The sequence below is a fragment of the Falco biarmicus genome, chromosome 2, assembly GCF_023638135.1.
Source record: "Falco biarmicus isolate bFalBia1 chromosome 2, bFalBia1.pri, whole genome shotgun sequence".
Lineage (NCBI taxonomy): Eukaryota > Metazoa > Chordata > Aves > Falconiformes > Falconidae > Falco > Falco biarmicus.
The window spans coordinates 37,535,516-37,556,915 of NC_079289.1; positions in this window are offsets into that span (position 1 = coordinate 37,535,516).

The following is a 21,400-nucleotide window of genomic DNA, read 5'->3' on the forward strand; positions in this document are numbered from 1 at the left end:
TATGAGCTAGCATAGTGGGCAAGCACCTATCTGCTATCTGACATTCTATGACAATGCCATTTGGTAGAAACTGCGCTTCCTCATTGTGCTTTTTCTTCCTGCCACCTGAATTCTGCATTAAGACTTTGCTGCTAATCTTCAGCAGACTTTTAACTACAGTGTAACCTTGCCCAGTGGTTTCGGATTTTCCAAATTCTGCTCTCGGTTTACCCTGATCATGGTATGTGGATCTAGCTCCAGCTGCTAACCCTTGTTGAACCTTAGCAGCTATGTATGACTGCTCACATCCAAACATACATACAAGCTCAAATCTTGCATATGCCTTTATTAATACTCTTGCATTTCAGATAAGCAGCAGAACTATTTTACTGGGGCTGGAAAGGTATTAGTGTAAGGTATAAAGAATTCCACAACACACTAATTATAAGATCAATTCTAACTTTGCTTATAAGGCAGGGACATCATAATGTCACAGAATCACAGAATAAACCACAGAATATTTGAGGATGGAAGGAATCTCTGGAGATCATCTTATCCAGTCCCCCTACTCAAGCAGGGACACATACAGCAGGCTGCCCAGGACCATGTCCAGGTGGCTTTTGAATATCTCCAAGGATTGAGACTCCACAACCTCCCTGGGCAACCTGTGCCAGTGCTCAGTCACCCTCACAGTAAAAAGTGTTTCCTGATCTTCAGATGGAGCATCCTGTACTTCACTGTGTTCCCATTGCCTCTGATCCTGTTACTGAGCATGACTGAAAATATCCTGGTTCCATCTTCTTTACAGTCTCCCCTCAGGTATTTGTATACGTTGATAAGATCCCCCTGAGCCTTCTCTCGTCTAAGATAAACTGCCCCAGCTATTTCAGCCTCTCCTCATAAAAGGTACTCCAGTCCCTTAATCAACCTTGTGGCCCTTTGTGTGAGTCTCTCCAGTATGTCTGTGTCTCTCTCATGCTGGGGAGCACAGAGCGGGTCACAGTGCTCCAGAAGTGGCCTCACCAGGGCTGAACAGCAGGGAAGGATCACCTTTCTCCACCTGCTGGCAGCACTTCTTCTAATGCAGCCCAGGATACCGCCAGCTTTGCTGCAAGGTCACACTGCTGACTCATGTTCAACATGGTGTCCCCCAGGACCCCTAAGTCTTTTTCTGCAAAGCATTTTTCCAGCTGATCAGCCCCCAGCATATATAGGTGCCAGGGATTGTTCCCCCCTAGGTGCAGCACTTTGCACTTTCCTCTGTTAAGGATCTTATGGGAGATGTATTGATAACCTATCAGTGGAATTCCTTCACAGGCATCTTGTCTGGAGGCCTATAATGTGATATTTGACTACGGCTGGCCCAATGACAGAATTAAAATATGGTCCCTTCTTGGTTCTCAGCATTCTTTATAAATTGCTATATAATCTTTTTATATTTGTTTTGCTCACTTCACAATTATCTTAGAAAATGAATCTTATTCCATTGTTGCATGACTTTAAAAGACCATATTAAGTTGGCAAAGATTGAAAGATTGACTGTGTTTGTTCTAATGAAAGCACCTCTTTCATACCTTTAAAATGTACTTTATTACTGTTTAGAGTTCTGCACCGATTGCTCTCTAAATACTGCTAGCGTTAATAAAAATCTTTCTGGCACAACCCTAATAAATGTTTTATCAACTTGGGAACTTCTCAGAACAGATGACTTTGAGACTGACATGAATAAAATTCAAGTAGTGGGAAATTATCTGTAACAGAAAGAAGCAAAGTACTTTTTGGAGGACTTGCTAATAAGCTGTTTGCCTTACTAGAGGTAGCTGCTCTTCTCCAAATCAAAACTACTCAAAATAACTGAATTTTAATACGGATCTTTACTTCCATTTTATCTTACATTTCAAACCCTCCCCAATCATTTTCTGCAAGTTTTGTGCAAGGATATTAAGGTTTATGTAACATCTAGTAATGTAGCAGAGCAATCTTCATGAGAGGTAAACTCAGATGTCTTCCCCTCCAGAGAAGTGTTCTCATTACACTGCTACAAAGTCAAGCTTCTTCCTTTTTCTCTCCCTAATGCACAAGTAGACAGTCCTTTTTATGCAGTAGTGATGGAAAATTATTTGGAAATCACAGAATCACAAAATAATTCAGATTGGCAGGAGACTCAGGAGAGCATCTAGTCCACATTCCTTTTCAAAGCAGGGTTAACTTCAAAGTAAGGTCAGATCTCTTGGGACCTTGTCCAGCTCAGTTTTGAAAATCTTCAAAGAGAGTGTCCAACAGCTTTTCTGGGCACCTTTTCCAATACTCAATAGAACTCACTGTGAAGAATTTTATCCAGATTATCCAGCCAGAATTTCCCTTGCTGCAGCCTGTGAGTATTGCTTCTTGTCCTTGACTCTGCACGTCTGAGAAGAGTCTAGCTTCATCTTCTCCATGACTGCCCTTTTAGAAGTTGAAAGCAGGAATTGGATTTACATTTAGCCTTCACTTCTGCAGGCTAAACAAGCATAGCTTCCTCTGGCTTTTTCTGCATACCAAATGCTCTACACACCCAGTCACTAGGTGAGCTAATCAAGCATCTTAGTAACTCTGAACTGGATCCTTTCCAGTTTGTCAATGCTTCTTCTGTACTGAGGACCTCAAAGCTGGACATCGTGCTCCAAACCTCAGAAGGGTGGAGTAGAAGGAAATAATCACTTCCCTTCCCTTGACCTGCTGGCTACCCTCTTGCTAAAGCATCCTAGTATGTGGTAAGCCTTCTTCTCCAAGAAGCCTTGCTCCTGATTTATGTTCCATTTGTTCAAGGATTGCACCTCCTCGACCAATGCTATTCTGCATTGCTGCTGCCTGTTCATTCAGGCCCCACCTATACTACATGGGCTAATTCCATCCCAGGTAAAGGACTTTTAATTTGTCTTTGTTGGGTTTCCTGAGGTTCCTGTTTGCTCATTCCTCCAGGCTGTGGAAGTATTGCAGCCCTGCCCTCCAGCAGATCAAGTGCTTCACCTTGTCTAGTGTCATCTGAGAACTTGACAAAGATGCTTTCTGTCCCATTGCCCAAGTCATTGATGAAGACATTAAACAGTACTGAGAAGGTCACTAGTGGCTCAGCTGTATAAAGAGCTTACAGAGGTAAAGTGGAGGATGGTTAACTGCTCATTTCTGAAGTATTCAGATACAATAATAATAGATGCCATAGGGAATACTCATGTGGAAAGTAATAATTCAATCATCAGAATGACATTTGAATAGCATGCAGCAAATAGGGCCTGAGGCTACGCAGCAAATCCTAAGGATAAAAGCAAAAAACTAGCATCTGCTCACTCTTTGAGCATTATCTATCTTTCGAGTTGAAATGGCCAGGAGTTCAGTAAAAAACAAGTGATCATGAAAAATAATCAGTGGTTATTTACCTATGTGCACAAAGCGACTGAATCCAACATTTCCTATTTTATATATGCTTATCATTGCAATTTGAAAAATGATATTTTGTCCGAGACATGCATGTATGTACTTGGGATGGATGAAAGGGCAGTTTATCTTGGAGCAGAGAGCTCCTGTGATGGGACATGTGTTCTTGCAGCTTGGTCAGGCCTTGCCATTGGTATGCTACAATGAAACTACCGCTTTGAGTAATGCTTATTTTAGTTGATCACTTCTGCAGTATCATGAGAGGAGATCTGGTTAAGCTGAAGAATAAGAGAAATAGGAATAATATGGCAGAAGAGGACTAAATATGCTGGGTTTAATATTTTGTGGAGAAGTTGAGCTATAACCTATTAAGCTACTCCAAATTTATGAATACATAGTAATCTTCTCTTGCAAGGTGTGTATATGACTGTTATCATCAGTATGTTCTTCATTTTGCGCATTAGCTGTCTAGGAATTTGGACCAAATTTCAAACTCACATCTGCCTTTAATTATGGCTCTTACTGAAACCAATACCAAATGTACCTTTGGTTATTGTATAAATATCTAGATGCTGAAATAGGCTGCTGGTATCACACATCAATAATTCAAATATTTATTTGCACCGTCTGCCAAGGGGAATGGTGTGAAGAAAGTTGTGTTTAAGATATTTTAAAGAATTCCCTTTCAAACACTGTTAGTGTGTTAATGTCCTGCACATGCAAACTTCCATATGCAAGCACTGGGCTGAAACCAGAAGGCAAATAAATGATTGCTACTTGTATTTTATTAATTATTAACTTTAAATTAATTGATTAATAACTTTAAACTATTATAATTAAACATTAACTAAATTAATTAAATACTAAATATAAACCCCTCTAAATTATTAAATAATTGCATTAACTTAATTGCTGGTTTTTTTGTCAACTGTTTTCAAATTCTAGCTGAAAAGGAAGAGCAAATCATATTTCATATGTGTAAAAATACAGCCCTTTAATGATATGGCTCTGATGCACACTGCATAGGTTATGATTTTCCTCTAGTTGGCAGATACTTAATGGTTATTAAAGAACTGCGCATTTTAAAGGAAGTGTAGAAATCTGAAATGTATTCAGATGCTGAAAAATACATGGCTGCTCTTAGGTGAGTGAGGATATGATTTATACTGCTTATGATTTCTTCTAAAAGAGGAAATCCACTAACTTGCTTGAAAAAATAGGACTTGCAAAGTTCCTTCTTGTTTTCTTTTCAAGCATATCAGTGGTTTTTCGCTTACAAGGGAATATGAAGGGCACAATAAAGGATGTCAGAAAGAAATTTGTTCAGTTTGAAAGGTGCTGAAACAATTAATTGGAATGTCACTATTATAATGAGGCAATCATGTATTAACAATTATTACTTCTATTAATGATCTGCAGAAGGCTTGTATTTGCAGCTAGCTTGGGTGGACTTTCTACTCCTGAAACTTTGCATATCTCCCTGTCTCTTTTTAAATAGTGCTGTAACGTGCTCAGAAATTTAATTTTCACCTAAGCAGTAGAAAAGGCATTATGCTAATAACAAATATATTAATAAAATCTTTGAAGAATTATGATGTTGCTTGAATGGCTGCACTGATTTCTTTTTCTGTGAATCTGGGGAACTTTCTGTTTTCTCTTATATGAAAAGATGTGCATCTTTTCACTGGACATTGTAATTGCCGAAATAGGTGGCTATAGTTTCATAAAAGTGCCAAACTTAAAGTTTTTTCCAGCTATCATACATATCTAGATGTATGATTTTTTTTTTTTTATTTTTTTTTTTTTTTGCTACTACATTGCACTTCCAGAAGAGTGTTAGTGTTAAATAATAGATTTTAAACAACTGGAAACCATAAATTCTAATAGCAGGATTTTTAATCTCTTTCATAAGACAAATCTTTTACTGCTGACTTAAAGATAATAGAGAGGAGATGCTTAGACGCTGAAGGACACTTTTAGCTATGTAAAAGTAAGTGTTATATTTTAAGGTTATATCCTGAATGAGTGAGAAATATTTCTTTTTAAAATTAAAGAAATTAAATGTCTATAATCTTTTCTGTCTTTACTGCCATGTAATCGGCTTCAATGCTTCACAGATCCTCTTGCCCAGCTCTTTAGGAATTGACCTGGGTGCCTCCACTCTGTTAAGAGATAATGTAGCATGCCATTTCTTAACCTATTGACCAATGCCACTGGTTGGCACAGGCTCTTGACAATGGCAGACAAATTCACTTTTCCCAAAAGAAGCTCCTCAAAAAATGGAAATGGATTCTAAAGTTTTAGTTTCACAGTTGGATTTCAAGGTCTTCTGCATAAAGCATCTCAGAAAGGTTTTTTTACTGTTTACTGTACAGCACTGATGTGAAGTGGGACTGCGGAAGCTTGACCTGCAAAAATCCTTGCCTAGCTTCTTTGAATCCAGATATGTACAATGTCGAAGTTCAAGCAAGTGTGGACAAAAGGTTTCCCATGTGATGAACAAGTAGAATCTATAGGATATAATATGCAAAATCATTTCCCAAAATTACTGTGAAAGGGGGGTATATTTTTCTTTCCAATTTTTAACTAAGCATATTATTTATCACACAAGTGGTTTCATGTCAAGTAGGCAGAGGAATTATGTGAGCTCTAGTCATTAAACACAGAGATGTTAAATCTTGTCATAGCCTTGTGTTAGTCTCTGGGGCTGTCACTGTAGGAGGTACCAGCTACTGAGGCCTGTCAAAATCCATTAAATGTGATCTGCTGCTTAATGCCCTGGATATGAAGACAGGATAGGGAATCTGACAATACAAGAGCAGCAGGTAAACAAAACAGCACTCATGAAAGAATCCCTGCTGAAGTGCAGAGAAGTTTCCATCACCAGTTTATGAAGATCTCTGTTGACTATAAAAAAGTGGGGAATTTTAAAAAAGGAGTGGTTCTTAACTGGAGAGAAGACACTGACGAGATTCTACTTTTTCTCCAAGAAACAGATAGGAAATACCTGTCTCATTCAAGCTAAGCAAGCACTGGTCTTCTGGTGATCAGGAGTATCTAAATACTTTAACTAATTGGGAGGGTCCTAGCAGTCCAGACCATGAAATTTGTGGAAAAAAATTTACTTCTCAGTGAGGGCACAAAGATAGAACTAGAATCTAGGAGACAGCAAGGGACAAAGACAACACCAGACTGGCAGTCGCTGCTGCTGTATGTAAACAAAAGAGAGAAAAAAGACTTTTTCCAGTAATTTCTCAGTGTTTATTATTCATACCAGTGCACAAAAAGAATTTAAGCTATAGCATTGTGTTTCTTCCCTCATTGATTTGCATTCAGAAGGGTGTGAGAAAAAAAAGTATGGGGAATTACACAATGCCAGGGCCTGGGAGGCCTGCCTATTCCTGCCTACCCCATGGCACTGCCCCCACCCTGCCCATGGCTCAGGACCCCATTTCAAACCCCAGGGCCATTGGCCCCTGCCTGAATGGTGCCATAGCAGGACCAGTCTCCAGGTCCCCACAGCCCTGCACTGCCCTGCCCAGCTACAGATTGCCCCAAGCCAGGCCCATCCAGAGGCCCATGTCCCAGCCCATCCTCAGCCTGTCCCTGTCCCCGGGGAGGTGGCTGATGCCCGGGGCTGGGGCTGCCCTAGTGCCCCCCTGGCTGCCCTGCTCCTGCCTGGGGGGTGGGACGGGCCCATGGGGAGTCCCTGCATCTCCCTGTCCCCTAGCAAGCCACCGGCCTTTGCTGCATCCCTGGTTTTGAGAACCTGAGGCACAAGGAGCTCAACTCTTGACTTTGCTATGAGGTAATCAGTTTCCAGTTTGAAGTAATCTAGTGCCTGTTTCCATGACTTCTATGAGGAGATTTTCCACAGTCTAATGAGCCTTCACTAGTTAGATTACTGAAAGGAAGCCTTCCTGGTTTGCAGAGGTTTGTTATTTGACTGAGAAAAGCCTTACACTAGACCTTTACCTGGCCAAAAGCAAGCAACATGTTTAAAATTCATTACATACACCCAAGCGCAATAGGAGGGGACATACAGTAAGATGTCAACTGGAGTCGCGCTTTTACTATACAGTGTTTGCTCGGTGGCTAAAGCACAACATTTTGTGCTCAGAGTTTCAGTGCTCACAAAGCAATTCTGCATCCTGTGTGTCTTTCTGGTTTGTCTGGTAGGGTGTTTTGTTGGGGTTTTTTTGGTTTTGGTTTTTGGGGTTTTTTTGTTATCTTGCCATAAAAATACTAGTTTCAGAACTGTTATACCTTTTTTGATACTTACTGGACTATTAAATCTGTCCCACTTCCTGAATTGATAAATATATGCACAAATATACAGAACTAATAAAACTCCAGGAAATCTATCCCTCAGGGACATATTTTTATAGCTATGGGATTCTAGTGTTCTGCATAGGTCTGATAAGAATCTCCTAGGTCATAAATCAAAACTTCTTTTGCAAGAAACCACACACATGACTTTATAAATTTCATTTATCAAGTTCCATATTAGAGAGTGGGATTTTAGTCTCATTACTTCTACTGGATGGCTGTTCAAAACCTCATTTCTGTAAAGGTTACAAACCCTTGCCTAATTCACAGCTTAATTATGTTTACACAGTTAGTTTTTGTGCCAACCTCATCCTTTAATTTAAAGAGTTTTCCCTTCCCATTTTTGTAATGCACTTTTAGAAACAGGTGATATTGCCTCACAGCTTTCATCTTGCTGGGCTAAAGAAAAACAGCCTTCACTTGAAGGGTTTGCATTTTCAGTCCTTATCCTAACACCTTATGTCTAAACCAGCTGCAGTTTTTCTTGATTACAAATGACCAGAATAATTTACTGTGTTGTAGATAATAACTTACAGATCATAAGAAAATATAAATCACTGATGAAGTATATTCTGCTTTGGTAATACAGTACCTTGCCCTTTTAAAAGGTTCAGGACTCCACTCTCGTTAGGTGGAAATGTGGTCCTCTTCATGGTAGTTTGGGTGCTGACTTCAGTAAGACCAATATTTCAGCTGTTCTTTTCAGCAGATTTAGGAGTCACAGCCACATCTCGACATTTTGTGAGTAAAATAAATCCCTTTAATTATAACAAAATGTTAAAGCTCCACAAATGTTCTATGGATATTACACAACTGGGAAATGAGGCAACACTCAGAAAAAGAAAAAAAAAAAAGAAACAGCAAATATTTAAAGTGAAGAAGAGGTGGACTGGGGAATAATATTGCTCTCTTGATAAAAATGGTAGTGGAGTTATATTTATAGTTCTTCCTTTCCACTACATCCAGCAACTGGAAGAGCTAGTTGTTTCTTTAGTCAGTGCATGCATCCTCTAAGCGTGCAGTTTGAACTAAGAAAGGCTGTGAATGACTAGACATGTGGCTCAGGTAATAATTAATGGCTTCTACTGTTGATCTAAACTAGTCAAAGGTGACTCTTATTTGCTGTATAGCAAGTTCAAGTTCATCTTTGCATCCATTCCAGTATTTTCAACTGTTGCATTTTAAGGACCAGTCAATAGCGCCTCAACAGAACTGTTGTACCTCCAGCACAGTGGTAACCTTTCTCTTGTTTTACTAACAGGTTGCTGGCAGGAGTAAGAACTACCCAAAACACAGACTCCAGTGTCTGATAAAAATTAGCATTATATCCTGATGGCATCCTGTTGTATGTCTTTTCTTCAGCAACCTCAATATCAAACTTACTTACATAGGTTGAGCTTTTTAGACTTGTGTCAGGATATAAAATTAATTCCCATAAATCTCATGCTCTCCTGAGTCTACCCTGTGCAGAGGTTAGTGAACAACTGTCCCCCTTCCTTGCTGTTCAAGTGGGTTTTCAGAAGAGCTGTAGTCTTAGGCATAAATATTATTGAAAGACTGGCAGACTTCTGCAAAACTAATTTTACCATCTTCTTATCATGGATTTGTAGACAAGCGGGCACCTAGAAACTGCTGTTTAAAAGCTGGACAATATAGGCTAACGCTTCTAAATGGAATTGGCAGCCTTAGGTATATTTATTTGTTATTTTGCCTATTCCTATCCAGATTCATTCTCCCTCCTATCTTACCCTGGAGTCTTAATGAATAGTTATTCATTTTCAATTGATTGAAAAATAAACCAGCAGACATGAAAGCTCACCTCAGAGGCATTAGGAGGAATTACATTGCCCACGTTTTCTGTAGACCACCAGCTCGGTTCTTCACTGTGTTTGAGACTTGTCCCTCAAAAAGGCATCAGGAGATGGGCAGTGTCTTGCAAGTGTTAATCAGACAGTTGACTGTCCCCAAGGCAAACTGGGAGTGTGCCTTTCAGGGAGCTGTTATCACAATTCTACATATTTCACAGTGTTTGTGGGGGCTTCATGCACTCAAATTTTTAAAAGACTAGAGCAATTGTGTGATATACCACAAGGAGATACAGTTTCTAGGAATACAAAGAAATACAGACAGCATTTATGGAATAACATGAGAGCACAATGCGTACCAAATAGCCTCAACAGTGCATTTTAGTAGCATCTTGTAAGCAATGGACTTACCTTTGCACTTATTAACAGTATATGTATCATTTGTCATATTGTTAATATATGCACAGTGTTAGTATGTTTAAAATATAAAACAGTGAGTTTATAGTTGCCATAAATAGGACAGGTGAGGATTTTTCCAATGGAAAATTTTTATTTTATGGAAGAAGTTCTTTGAAGGTAATAATTTTAAAATTGCAGGAATACATATGTTAGTTTCAACAGTGGTGGAATTTATGATCACAACAGGAAAGACTTTCATTCACCAGAAGAGGTGGTAGGCCTGAGCTCTTGAGGATGAGGTTGGAGATCAGTATAAAGATGCTGTTCTGTGTGATTCAGAAGAGGGATTTAATCCCAGACTTTCCATTCTTAGATGAGTGGCCTGATTGTCACACATTTCATCTACTGTGGATGTATCTTTCCTTTTGTACATGTCCTGCTTTGTATTAATAATACATTGAGGGAAATGAGACACACTAGTTTCAGCACTGCTTTTGGGTTCAGGTGATGAAAGATCAGATACCTGTTCTGAAGGACATTAATTTATCCAGCAAGCTCCAACAAGAGATAGTAGAAAACCCTTCGGTTTCCTCAACTGCTTAGTAGCCTAGTGGGCAAGACATTCATCCAGGAATCAGAGACTGACATTTCAATTGCTAGACTGGCTTACCTAGAATAATCACTGGAATTTTAGTCTTTCTTACCTTAGGTGAGCACACAAATGTGTGAGGTTCTCCATATTTGCTGGTATTGGCCACAATGTCACGTGTACTGGGAAATTTCATAGAGTATAAGGAATCCACAGTACTCTGCATTTTGCATATCCTCAGCCTGGCATTTAAACCCACACTGCATATCCATAGGTATGCATAGGGTAGAAGGGGTTTCCTTTACAGTGGTACTATCATTTGGTTGTAGCAAGCAATTCCTTTTCTCTAATGGTAGACCAATTGTAACTGACAGCTCCCAGGGCATATTTTATAGTGATAAAGAGATAACTGTAGTAGCTTTGCAAGAATTCACCTCTTATTCAACCCTTCAAACATACGTATACTTTCTAATATCCATAATTTCTCCAATATTGTCAAATAAATTGCCCATCTACAGCATGAACTACTAGGTATAGCTTCTACAAACAGCTTTAGGAAACCTGGGGATTAAAAGATGTGACACAAAAATGGTTTTCATTCCTTTCCATATTAGGAGGGGTCTATGCTGTTAGTAACAAGAAAAGCATAGTTTTGTCAGTTAAGTTTTTCAAAGATTGGTACCTCTTATTTTCCTTTATAATAATCTCAAAGTGCCAAAAAATATTTACACTTCTAACAGAAAGAAAAAAATTTGCACACATCTAAAGCCATTTAATCTGAATCATCTCTATTTTCTTATCCTTTCTGCTTTCATCCTACTACATTTATTGTTGTTTTTCTTGTCACTGGATAGGCATAAATGCTGTTGCAGGAACAATTGGAAAACAGGAACATATATTTATATAAACTGGTATTGATTCAACTTTAAACAAAACAAAACAAAAAAAACAACAATAAACAGAAGCTAAGGCTTTCAGTGCTGTGCTGCAAATCATTATGACCAGGGCTGCCTATGTACAAAGAATATGTGAATGAGTTCTGCTAATATTGCTTAGGTCTACTATGAACTTAGAGAGTTAAAAATTGAAATTGTTATATGTAGTTTAAAATCTCTGCACAATATTCATGATCGGATGTAGGTCCTTGTGTTGTTTTTTTCTTGGGCTCAAAACAATAATGGCAGTTTTATTTGTTTATGCAGCTCTGTGCTCTATGGTTGACAGTTCCACATTTGGGAACATGCAAAAAAGAGGTCACATGACCTTTCCAAACATGGGAAAACTCTGTTCTTCTCAAGATGACCTGAAATGTTCTAATTATTGGTTATTCCCTCTAGTTGGTGATGCAGCCAAGAAGCACATAAAGTTCAGTGAACCCACAAGCATACAGCTGTTATCTTTGACTTGTGGCCAAAATAAAAATTGGAACAAAATTTACCCGGACAAGTATAAAGTCTCCTGTTTAAAGCAGTTATTTTGTAAGCCAAATAATCAGATTGAAACTAAGAAGGAGTAAATCTTTTTTCTAGAAACACTGATTCAAACCAGGGTCAACATTTCAGAGATGAGATGTTAACACAGATTACTAACTTGACTGCACAAGTCTCCCCAAGAACATCCAAGTCTCAAATTTATTGATATGTGTGCAGTTTTACCTTGTAATCCAATTGTTCCATTTTTATCATGTATGTCATCTTTTCCTACAGACTTGAAAAGAAAATGATTATATTTGTCTCCTGCATAATCAAGGTGAAGGTTGAAAGATGACGGTGATAGGTAGAGGCTGGTATAACCTTTGACACACACCAGTGATATCTGCTCTGATGTGCCATTATGGAGCAGCTAGAAATGGGAAAACAATAGCTCCCTACCATTTTTTCCATTAATAATTCTTAGGAAATTTCTGTAATTAACTAATCTGAGTCTTCTTATATGAGGTCAAAGAGGTATAATAGAGATCAGAAACATAACAGAAATTGTACACACCACCTCTTCCTACTGCTTGTCCAGACACTGCTGTCTGATCTGTTCTCCAGATCAATTTTGTATTACCCAAGACTATAGGGGAGGGAGACAATGTAATCAGAAATAGAGTTTCACGGTGCTTTTCATAGCTGTGCTTGCCTGTGTTGTACAGCAAGTAGATATAAAAAGCAGATTCCTAAGTGTATGTAAGTCACATCCGTAGTAAGCCAGAGAAGAAAGGTCTTTCCACCACAGTGAGTGTGCGTATCAACTCATCCAAATGGATATTTGATTTCTGTTGAACTGTATCATGAGTTGCAAATCAGCTTCTACTTTCCAGGTAGACTGATAACAAGGCTTAATTAATGTGCATCTGAAAAGCTGCTTCCTCTCCCTTTATTTGGAGGCAAGGCACATTTGTACAGGGAACAGTAGAGGTCTTACTAGCAGATGTAATTCTATCCAGAATTCTCCCTGCACTATCTGTAGGCAACAATAAGAGAAATGCAGCAGTCCACAGAGATAAGACATTTTTTTGGACTAAAAAGCACCTTGTTACACTGGATGGCAAAACCAATTGTAACTACAACTTCTAACAGCAAATTCTAAACTAATTCACATTTTAGGCCATCAGCTCATAATCTGTAATCAAGAACAGCTTTCAGAAGTCTGTTGAACAAATGAATGGATTTTCTCAAATTTACATGTACCGTACACCTCAAAAAAACCCCAGTAGCTGGTTATTCAAAATCATAATTTAAAAGGACAAGTTTAAATGTGAAGTGATTTTAAAGGAGCAGTTTTTATATTCATGGGAAATTGGATTTTTCATCAAACAAAAAGGAGATATTTCAAGGTAATGCTTGATAGACCGATAAATAACTGGCAACTAATCGCTTGTTGGACAAATCTGTCTATAAAGGCAATGTTGCAGTGAAAAGTTTCTACAAACATAGGAAGCCATCAAAACATTTAAACATTTCATTGCAACTGTTGTGCATTTCTGGGAGAAAAGTGTTAGCAAAATTCATTCCCTCCTAAAATGTTTCCTGTCTCTTCAGTGGCCAATAATTTCTTAGCTAGGAAATGAATTTTCTCTTGTCTTTTTCCTTTAAATAAACATTCGTTTGAATGCATTAAGCAATCTTTCTACCTCATTATGTCCTTACTAAGATGTCTGCCCACTCTGTGACCCAGCCATTTAACAAATAAATTGCTGGACAGAGTCATATCTAAGCCATGATCTCCAAGCTGTAGGTAGTGAGGTGGCACTGTTTCTTCTCAGTATTGCAGGTATTAGATGCTTTCTTTCCTGTTTGATTGCTTCTTTCTTAGGTTTTGGGATGGTTTTTTTCTCTCCTTTCAATGGGTACTCTTTGGTTTCTTATCTATCTGATGTTTTACTTGTGTTATTTAAAGTACAAATGCCTAAAAGACAAAGGGATAGAAAAGCTATTACCAGGAGGCAAACAAGATGGATTAATCTCTATATGATAAAGTAATCAGATTTCAAGATAAAACCAGAAGAATTACCATGGACTGTTATGAAAGACACACACACTACACAGAGGGAGGAAAGAGTATCACACAATATTATATATAATTAAATAAAATTGTTGCACAGGTATTTTTTTATTTTTTAAAGTACACATTATAAGTAAAAAGTATCTCAATAGATTATTTTAAGATCAATTAAAAAAACATTCTTGTATCATGAACTGATTTTTTACCATCCAAGCCGACTAACGTTCATTTCTCCTCAGATCCTTCTGTGCTTTCCTGGTGCAGCTTCTTTCTTCAGCAGGAAGAGCGAGGCAGAGTCAAATGCTTGGGTTAGGGAATGAAGGAATTTCTTGCTGCTTCATCAAAAGTCATTAGTAGTGGGAAGGATATGCATATGGGAAAGCTTGCCTGTTGCCCAGAAACCTTGCTTGTGCATGACGTGACTGAGAGTTTGACAGCCACAGAAAAGATCAGGTTGCAGCTCAGGTAAGCGTGTGGCACAGTCGCACCTGATGAGCCATTCAAGCAATGCTGCTGGATACTTTGAATCTTCCTGGATCCTATGGACTTGGCAATATCTGGTATATTTTGAGAGCAGAGAGGGAAGGAGAAGCCCATCAGACAGCTTAACAGGGAGCTTAAACATTAGCTGGAAGAAATGCTGGAGAAGAAATATTAATGAAAGGAAACAAATACAGCATGATCTTAAGAACTTGATGTGACATGGTGGGAGTCATAGAGGAAAGGTAGGCATAAGAGATGTATGGATAGCCACCAGTGAGCGGATGGCAGATGAGAGTGCTTTGACTATGTGAGAAAGGCTAATATGCTAAGGAGAGGGTTGGGTGAGGGCAATGCCAAATATTTATGGTAAAGGAGAATGAATGGGAGGGTTGTGATTATCAGAAAGGTAGTTCATTCAGTGGGCAGGAAGAAGCCAGGCAATTAGAACGGTTGTAGAAAGATAGGTGTGGTGATATTGGGTTAGAAGAGGCAAGTGGAAAGGCAGGATGCAGACACTGTTGGTGGAGGATAATGAAGTGATGTTTTTGGAGGTCAGAAATGACATAGGACAAGTTGCAAGATAGAAAAATGGGGTGAGGTGGTAGCTGGCACAGGAATGAGTGAAGGATTTATGGAATAATCTAACTCAAATATCTGGTGATTTGCAAAGCAAAATGATGGTACAAAATGAGCAGGGTGCACATAGTATGTGTGCTCAACTGAGGTAGATTTGATGCTGCTGTGTATTGTGGCCACTGAGAGGCTTGCTGCCAGAAAACAGCCTTCTAAATGTTCAAGAAGGAGATTTGCTACTAAGAAAAAAACAGGGAGATCCTGTCTGGTGCTGTTTTCTTTATTGTGCCATATCACCCTTAGCTAAGCAAGTTTAAAGAGCATGTGCTGCAGTCTGAGAAGTAAAGTGATTTTAAACATTTAGTGTCCTAGATTTGCAGTTATCCTCTGCAACAGTACAGAGCATCATTAAGGTTCATGGCATCACACTGTAAAATACAGAACAGTAGAGCAGCATGTACATGAGGTTGCAAAGTTTGTGATTAAAATGAAGTATTATAAGCAGATTGAGGGGCTATAAACTGCTATAAACTATGGTAACAACAAGATTGTTGGTTATATGGTATAGTTGTTCTCTTAATCAGTTAAACTATAGCCTTATTTACACCACCTAGAAGTAAATTATTTTGTATTTAAAAAAAAAAATAATCCATAAATGCATTAAGGAGGGTATCTATCACATCTTATCATCTGAACAAGGTGACAAATTCTACTGTACTTGTGACATGAGCGCAAAAAGTTCGTGTTAGATTTATGAAAGTCTTTGCTAGAAAATGAAACTCTTCTATCTCCAGTCCTGCAGAGCCCCCTATCTATGGGCTTACTCTGTGCAACTTGATTAATTTGGGGATTTCTTGTAGTTTTGATTTCCCTGCATATAGTGAGATTTTCCCCACCAGAAAAAAATGCTTTGTCTTGCATATACAGCATCTTGTAAAGTTTTTGTTGTTTTGCTATTAAATAAAAGGTTTTCTTTGAACATCATAGAACCTTGAAGTTTGTAAGTTGATGCAGTTGCCGTTTCAGGGGAGGGAACGTAAAATATATAGAAACTTCATGCAACAGGTCCTTCTGATAGGCACTGACATGAATCTAAGCCAGTTAGTGTTCACTGCTACGGTTCTCTAGGGTGAGAATGATTTTTAATGAAGATGGGAATCAATGTCTGTTAGTCTTGAGATGGAGTGAGCCTATTTCTTCTAAATGTGACTGCTCCTAGTTGTTGGCAAATCACTTGACAGCAAATGTGACACAAATTTGTGCCAGGAAAAGCAGCAACAAAGAACTGCAGGGGTAAGTTTCTCTCCTGGCTGAAATGACAAAGTGATATTTTCCCCTTCCTATCTACATTTTAAAGTGTGTGCAGGGAAAAGGAGGCTTGTACATGATAAATTACAGACAGTGAGTGACCTCAGTAGTTTTTCCCTCCTTTTCTGTTTCAGATGTGCCTATGCTGTAGGCAAAAATGCAGTGCAAATCCTGTGGACTACCAGCTGTGCTACAACAAAACATAGTAAAAACAACATGGAGCTTAAAGCTTGCAGAAGAAACCTGTGCAGACCTGAGGTATATAACAAGGAGATAGAACCATGCTGAGTTCCCATCTGCCCTCATGACACAGCTAGCAGGACCCAGCTTAACTAGTGTTAAAGCAGTCTCTGATACAACAGTATGAGCCACTCATAATTTTGTAGTTAAGAGTATAGCGACTAGGGCAAAGTCATTCCTGGTCTGGCCTGTTTCAGTGGGTCTGATGAAAAAATTCAGCAACAATATGTCTGTTGCTATACAAAAGTGGGCCAAGGAGCAAGCTTGAGCACTGGATCTTGATAGTCACTGTGTAATTATTGGCATTGTCCTTTTCTGTGCATTGCACTGCTCCTACTAGTTGCCTCTAAGACAGACCTTACAAGATCATTTGTAGACAGATGCAATGTAGTTTCACTTCTCTGAGTCAGACAAGCATGGGCCAGTGCCAGTATGAAAGCCATGCTGTGCTTTAACTCAGTTCTGTGCTGGTACCACTCAACATCACCAGTATTAGCTGTATTTTGTTTTAATTAACCTAATTCTGTTGATACCTTTTAGACATTTTTCAGATTCAGCATCTATTCCGACTGAATATGAGGAAGAATTTGTTTACTTTGAGGGGGACAGAGCACTGGAGCAGGCTGCCCAGAGAGGCTGTGGAGTCTCCGTCTCTAAAGACATTCAAAACCTGTCTGGATGCAACTGTGTAACCTGTTCTAGGTGAACCTAATTTAGCCGAGGGTTGGACTAGATGATCTCCAGAGGTCCCTTCCAACCCTGACCATTCTGTGATTCTGTATATGAAACCTAACCATCTCTGCCTGGGACTTTGGGACTTTGGCAAGAGATAGGTACCTGTCTCCCAAGGCAGGGTACCTCTGAGCTGTGTCTAACTTTTAGGTGGCAAGAAAAGGTGTAGAAGGACCAGCATTCTGTTTCTGCTGGTGGCGAAAGAGGATGTTCTAAAGGAACAGCACATGGACCCGGCTTCTTTCTATTATTCTTCCCCTTATACACCTCTGGCCTCTACAAATGTTCTATGAGTTAGTTGTTAAAGAGTATATCCCTGTCTAGTCCTTTTAGTACCCCTTAACACATGTGCTGTCTATGAATTTATCTAACCTCTTTTAAAATGGTGCTGATACTGTCTGTTTCCACAGCCTCTGTCGTCAGAACACTATCTGCTGCACAAAAAAAATACCTTATTTTATTCAGTTTAAACTTAACTCCTGCAGTTCAATCCAGGTTTAGTATGCGAGATTTGGTAAATAACAGTTCTGCTATTCCTTTCATTATTTTGCAAAGCTTGGCCATATCCCCTCTCCTGCTTACCCTCTCCAACCTGAAGAGCCTCAGGCTCTACTCCTTATAAAGCTGCTGCTTCTCACCTTAGACCACTTTAACTGTCCTTTACTGTACTGTCTCTAACTCCACTACACCTTTCTTTGAGATGCAGAGAACAGAATGACACACAGGACTCAGCGTGTGCACAGCAGAGCTTTTGTATAGCAGCAAAGTGTTATCCTTGCTATCTGGTCTGCAGCACCCATCCTGGTGATGATCAAGATTTTGCAGGCTTTTTTGGCTGCCACTGCACACTGAGTCAATGATTCAGAAAACTGTCAACTCTGTTACTTCAAAGTCTTTTTCATTAGTTTTAATATCCGTTCTGAAGTAAGCACCGTGTAGACAGGGTATAGATTCTTTTTTTTCTAGGTACATCACTTCATGTCAGTCTACAGTGAAGATTACCTGCCAACTTTTTGCCTTAGATGGCCTTGCTTTCTGCAGGCTAGGAAATGTCACTATTCATTCCCTTCTCCAGGGCACTGCTGAAGATATCAGTAAAAACAGTTCCCCTGCTGATTTCTGGGAGACTCAACTGATGATGATTCTTCATTTAGAAAAGTGACCATTAACCCCTCTGGAAAGCATCTATTCTTTAACCAGCTTTCAGTCCATGAAAGAGGCTTTCCAGCACTCCCAGCAGCATCTTGGTTTTTTTCATAATCTTTGATGTAGAATCTTATAAAATACTTTTAAGAAACTAAATATATTATGTAGAGAGATTTCTTTTGTTCAGGTACCTCTTGACACTCTGTTCAGGTAGCAGCAGATTAATGTTGCAAGATTCCACTTTACAGAAGTTGCTTTGACACTTTTCATAGCAGCCCATGTTTATCTGAGCTCTCAGTAATCTTATTCTGTGTTTTAAATACTACTATCTTAATAACAGTGGAAGCCAGAATCACCAGTCCAGCCTGTAGCTGTCAGGATCTCCTCTAGTGCATTCTGTACGTGGAGTTTACATTGTTCGTCGACCGGTACATTGGCACAATGACTGTTTGTAAAAATAGGCATGATTTGGCTATTATGTCTAAAAATTTCACATTTGAACAAACAGAATATGTACTGGTGGAGGGTCGATTAAGTATTTTGGTACCTGGCTAGGCATCCAGCTTTGCATATACAGTGTTTCTCCAGTAACACACGCAGTGCACATCCTGTGTGCCTTAGAGTCCCTGTGTAAAGCTGATATTGCCTTTGGCAACTACAGAATGTCTCTCACTCTCAGCTTCCAGAAGAATGGAAGATGCTAATACACTCATGCTGTTCTTCACCTTGTACTTGCTGTTTCACTCAGTATGTCAGTACTTGAAAAGTGCCAGGCATATGTTGTTTGCTGCATGTCACTCTTGCTGTCTTGGAGTCATGAGACACATACATTAGATATGTGACATATGCTAAGAGTGAACTGTTAATGTTTGAAAAGGATTTCCGTTGCTTAACATCAACTTTGTGAGTGTCAGCCCTACAGCTTCTCATACCTAATTCTGTTTATGTCCCCTGACTAGTTAACTCTGTGCTCTTATGAGCCTACACAGTGCGTGGAATATGCAACGTAACTATTCAGTGAATTTAATCAGTTGCTTATCAAACCTTTCTTCAAGCTCTGTTTTGTGAGGATGAATTGGCGAATCCAAAACGTTTCCATCCCCTGACCTATTGTGCATCCTTTCATCTTTCATCTGCTTATTTTCATCTTATCATTTAATTCTTTTTAAATTCTTGTTTAATTCTTTTGTCCTTATTTCCCTCTTCTCTGTAATAATATGTTTCAATGTATTTATTGACTCTTTCCTGTTCAATTCTTTTCTCTTATCTTTCCTTTCTCCAACTCATTTATTCAGTCCCTCACTCTACAGAGCTGGCAAGCTCATACTTCCAGAACCAAACGAATTAATAACTTGGGTCAGAAGGACTTTAGCCTTATATAATCAGGAAGAGGTTAGTTAAAACTATCTGGCACACAAGGATACAGTTCAATTTATTAACAATGGACCTATTAACAATAGGTCAAAATCCTGAACATCTTTTCTTTAGATATTCTAAACTAGTCTTCATTTGGACTGGGTGGTTCAATGCATTTATACTAGTGGATAATTTGGTCCTTGAATATTCTTCAGTGAATGCCAGTTGTGCTGCGGGCTGTGCTTTTTCTCCACTCAAGCAAGTAAGAAATGTAAATAATTATGTAATGGCTGTATCACAACAAAAATAATTTTCTACAGGTACTGTGCATACCCATTCAGATTTAAACATAAACTTAATCAAGCATCAATAAAGATCATGGAATTCCTTGCTAGCATGAACATAGTTGAACACAGACTCATTTACTTAAAGTGTTGTAACTGGACTTTTTACTTCATCAAATAGAACTTCAAAACAAATTAGAGATGTAGCAGGAATGACATACCAGCTGCCTGCTATCTTTTATCCAGGAGAAGCAAAAATACCTGGCTTGCATGTAGAAAGAACGTTGTAGCTGTGATGATTCAAGGGTTATAAATGAGGTAAGTTTTTCAGGGAGATGTGGCAACTTCGATTAAACTTACTGATATAGCTTGGGGGAAAAATAAAAACTGACAAGCTTGACCAGTATTTTAGGGTGATTTAGAACAATTTGCACAGAGGCTGAGTATGATCCACTTTTGCTTTCTTTCAGTCACTTGAATCATGTCTGTTTCTGGTCCTGGTGTATTTTGTGGGGAGATAAATAGGTGAAGTGAAGAAGATGTTTTTTGCAGGTTCTTTTTTGTACATAATGTCATTATAATAGTCTGATAACCAGGGTTATGCATGGTATACTTTCTAAGGATGATGTCATATTTCATAAGCCTCCAACAGAGATGATACAATCATTTCACAGAGGGAACTAGCTATATGATGTAATTGCCACAGATCAGTGACCCAGCAGGTTACACTCAATTCACATTTCATGTGGTGCTAATATGTCTTTTTTAGGTGTTTTTCCATCTCAAGATGTCACAGTTAATGTTTTTTTGGGTGGGCTTTTTTCAGTTCAGCTATTTTATTTGAAATCTAATTTTTTGTGGGTCTGGGTTTGTGTGGGGTTTTTTTTAATCAAGTCATTAAAAATGTCACAATGCCTTTTAAATTTTAGCATTTCTACCTGCTTTACCCATTTTATAAACTTATTTTACTTGGGTTTGCATGGCAATGTTTTGGTAGCCGGGGGGCTACAGGGATGGCTTCTGTGAGAAGATGCCAGAAGCTTCCCGAATGTCTGGACAGGGCCAATGCCAGCCGGCTCCAAGATGGACCAACTGCTGGCCAAGGCTGAACCCATCAGGCATGGTGGTAGTGCTAGTGAGATAACATATTTAGGAAGGGGGGGGAAAAGCTTTGCAGCAGCAGCAATTGCAGCCAAGGGAGAGGAGTGATAATACGTGAGAGGCCCATCCGCGCAGCCGCCATGGCAGGCAGGAGGGGCAGGGGGCTCCAGGCC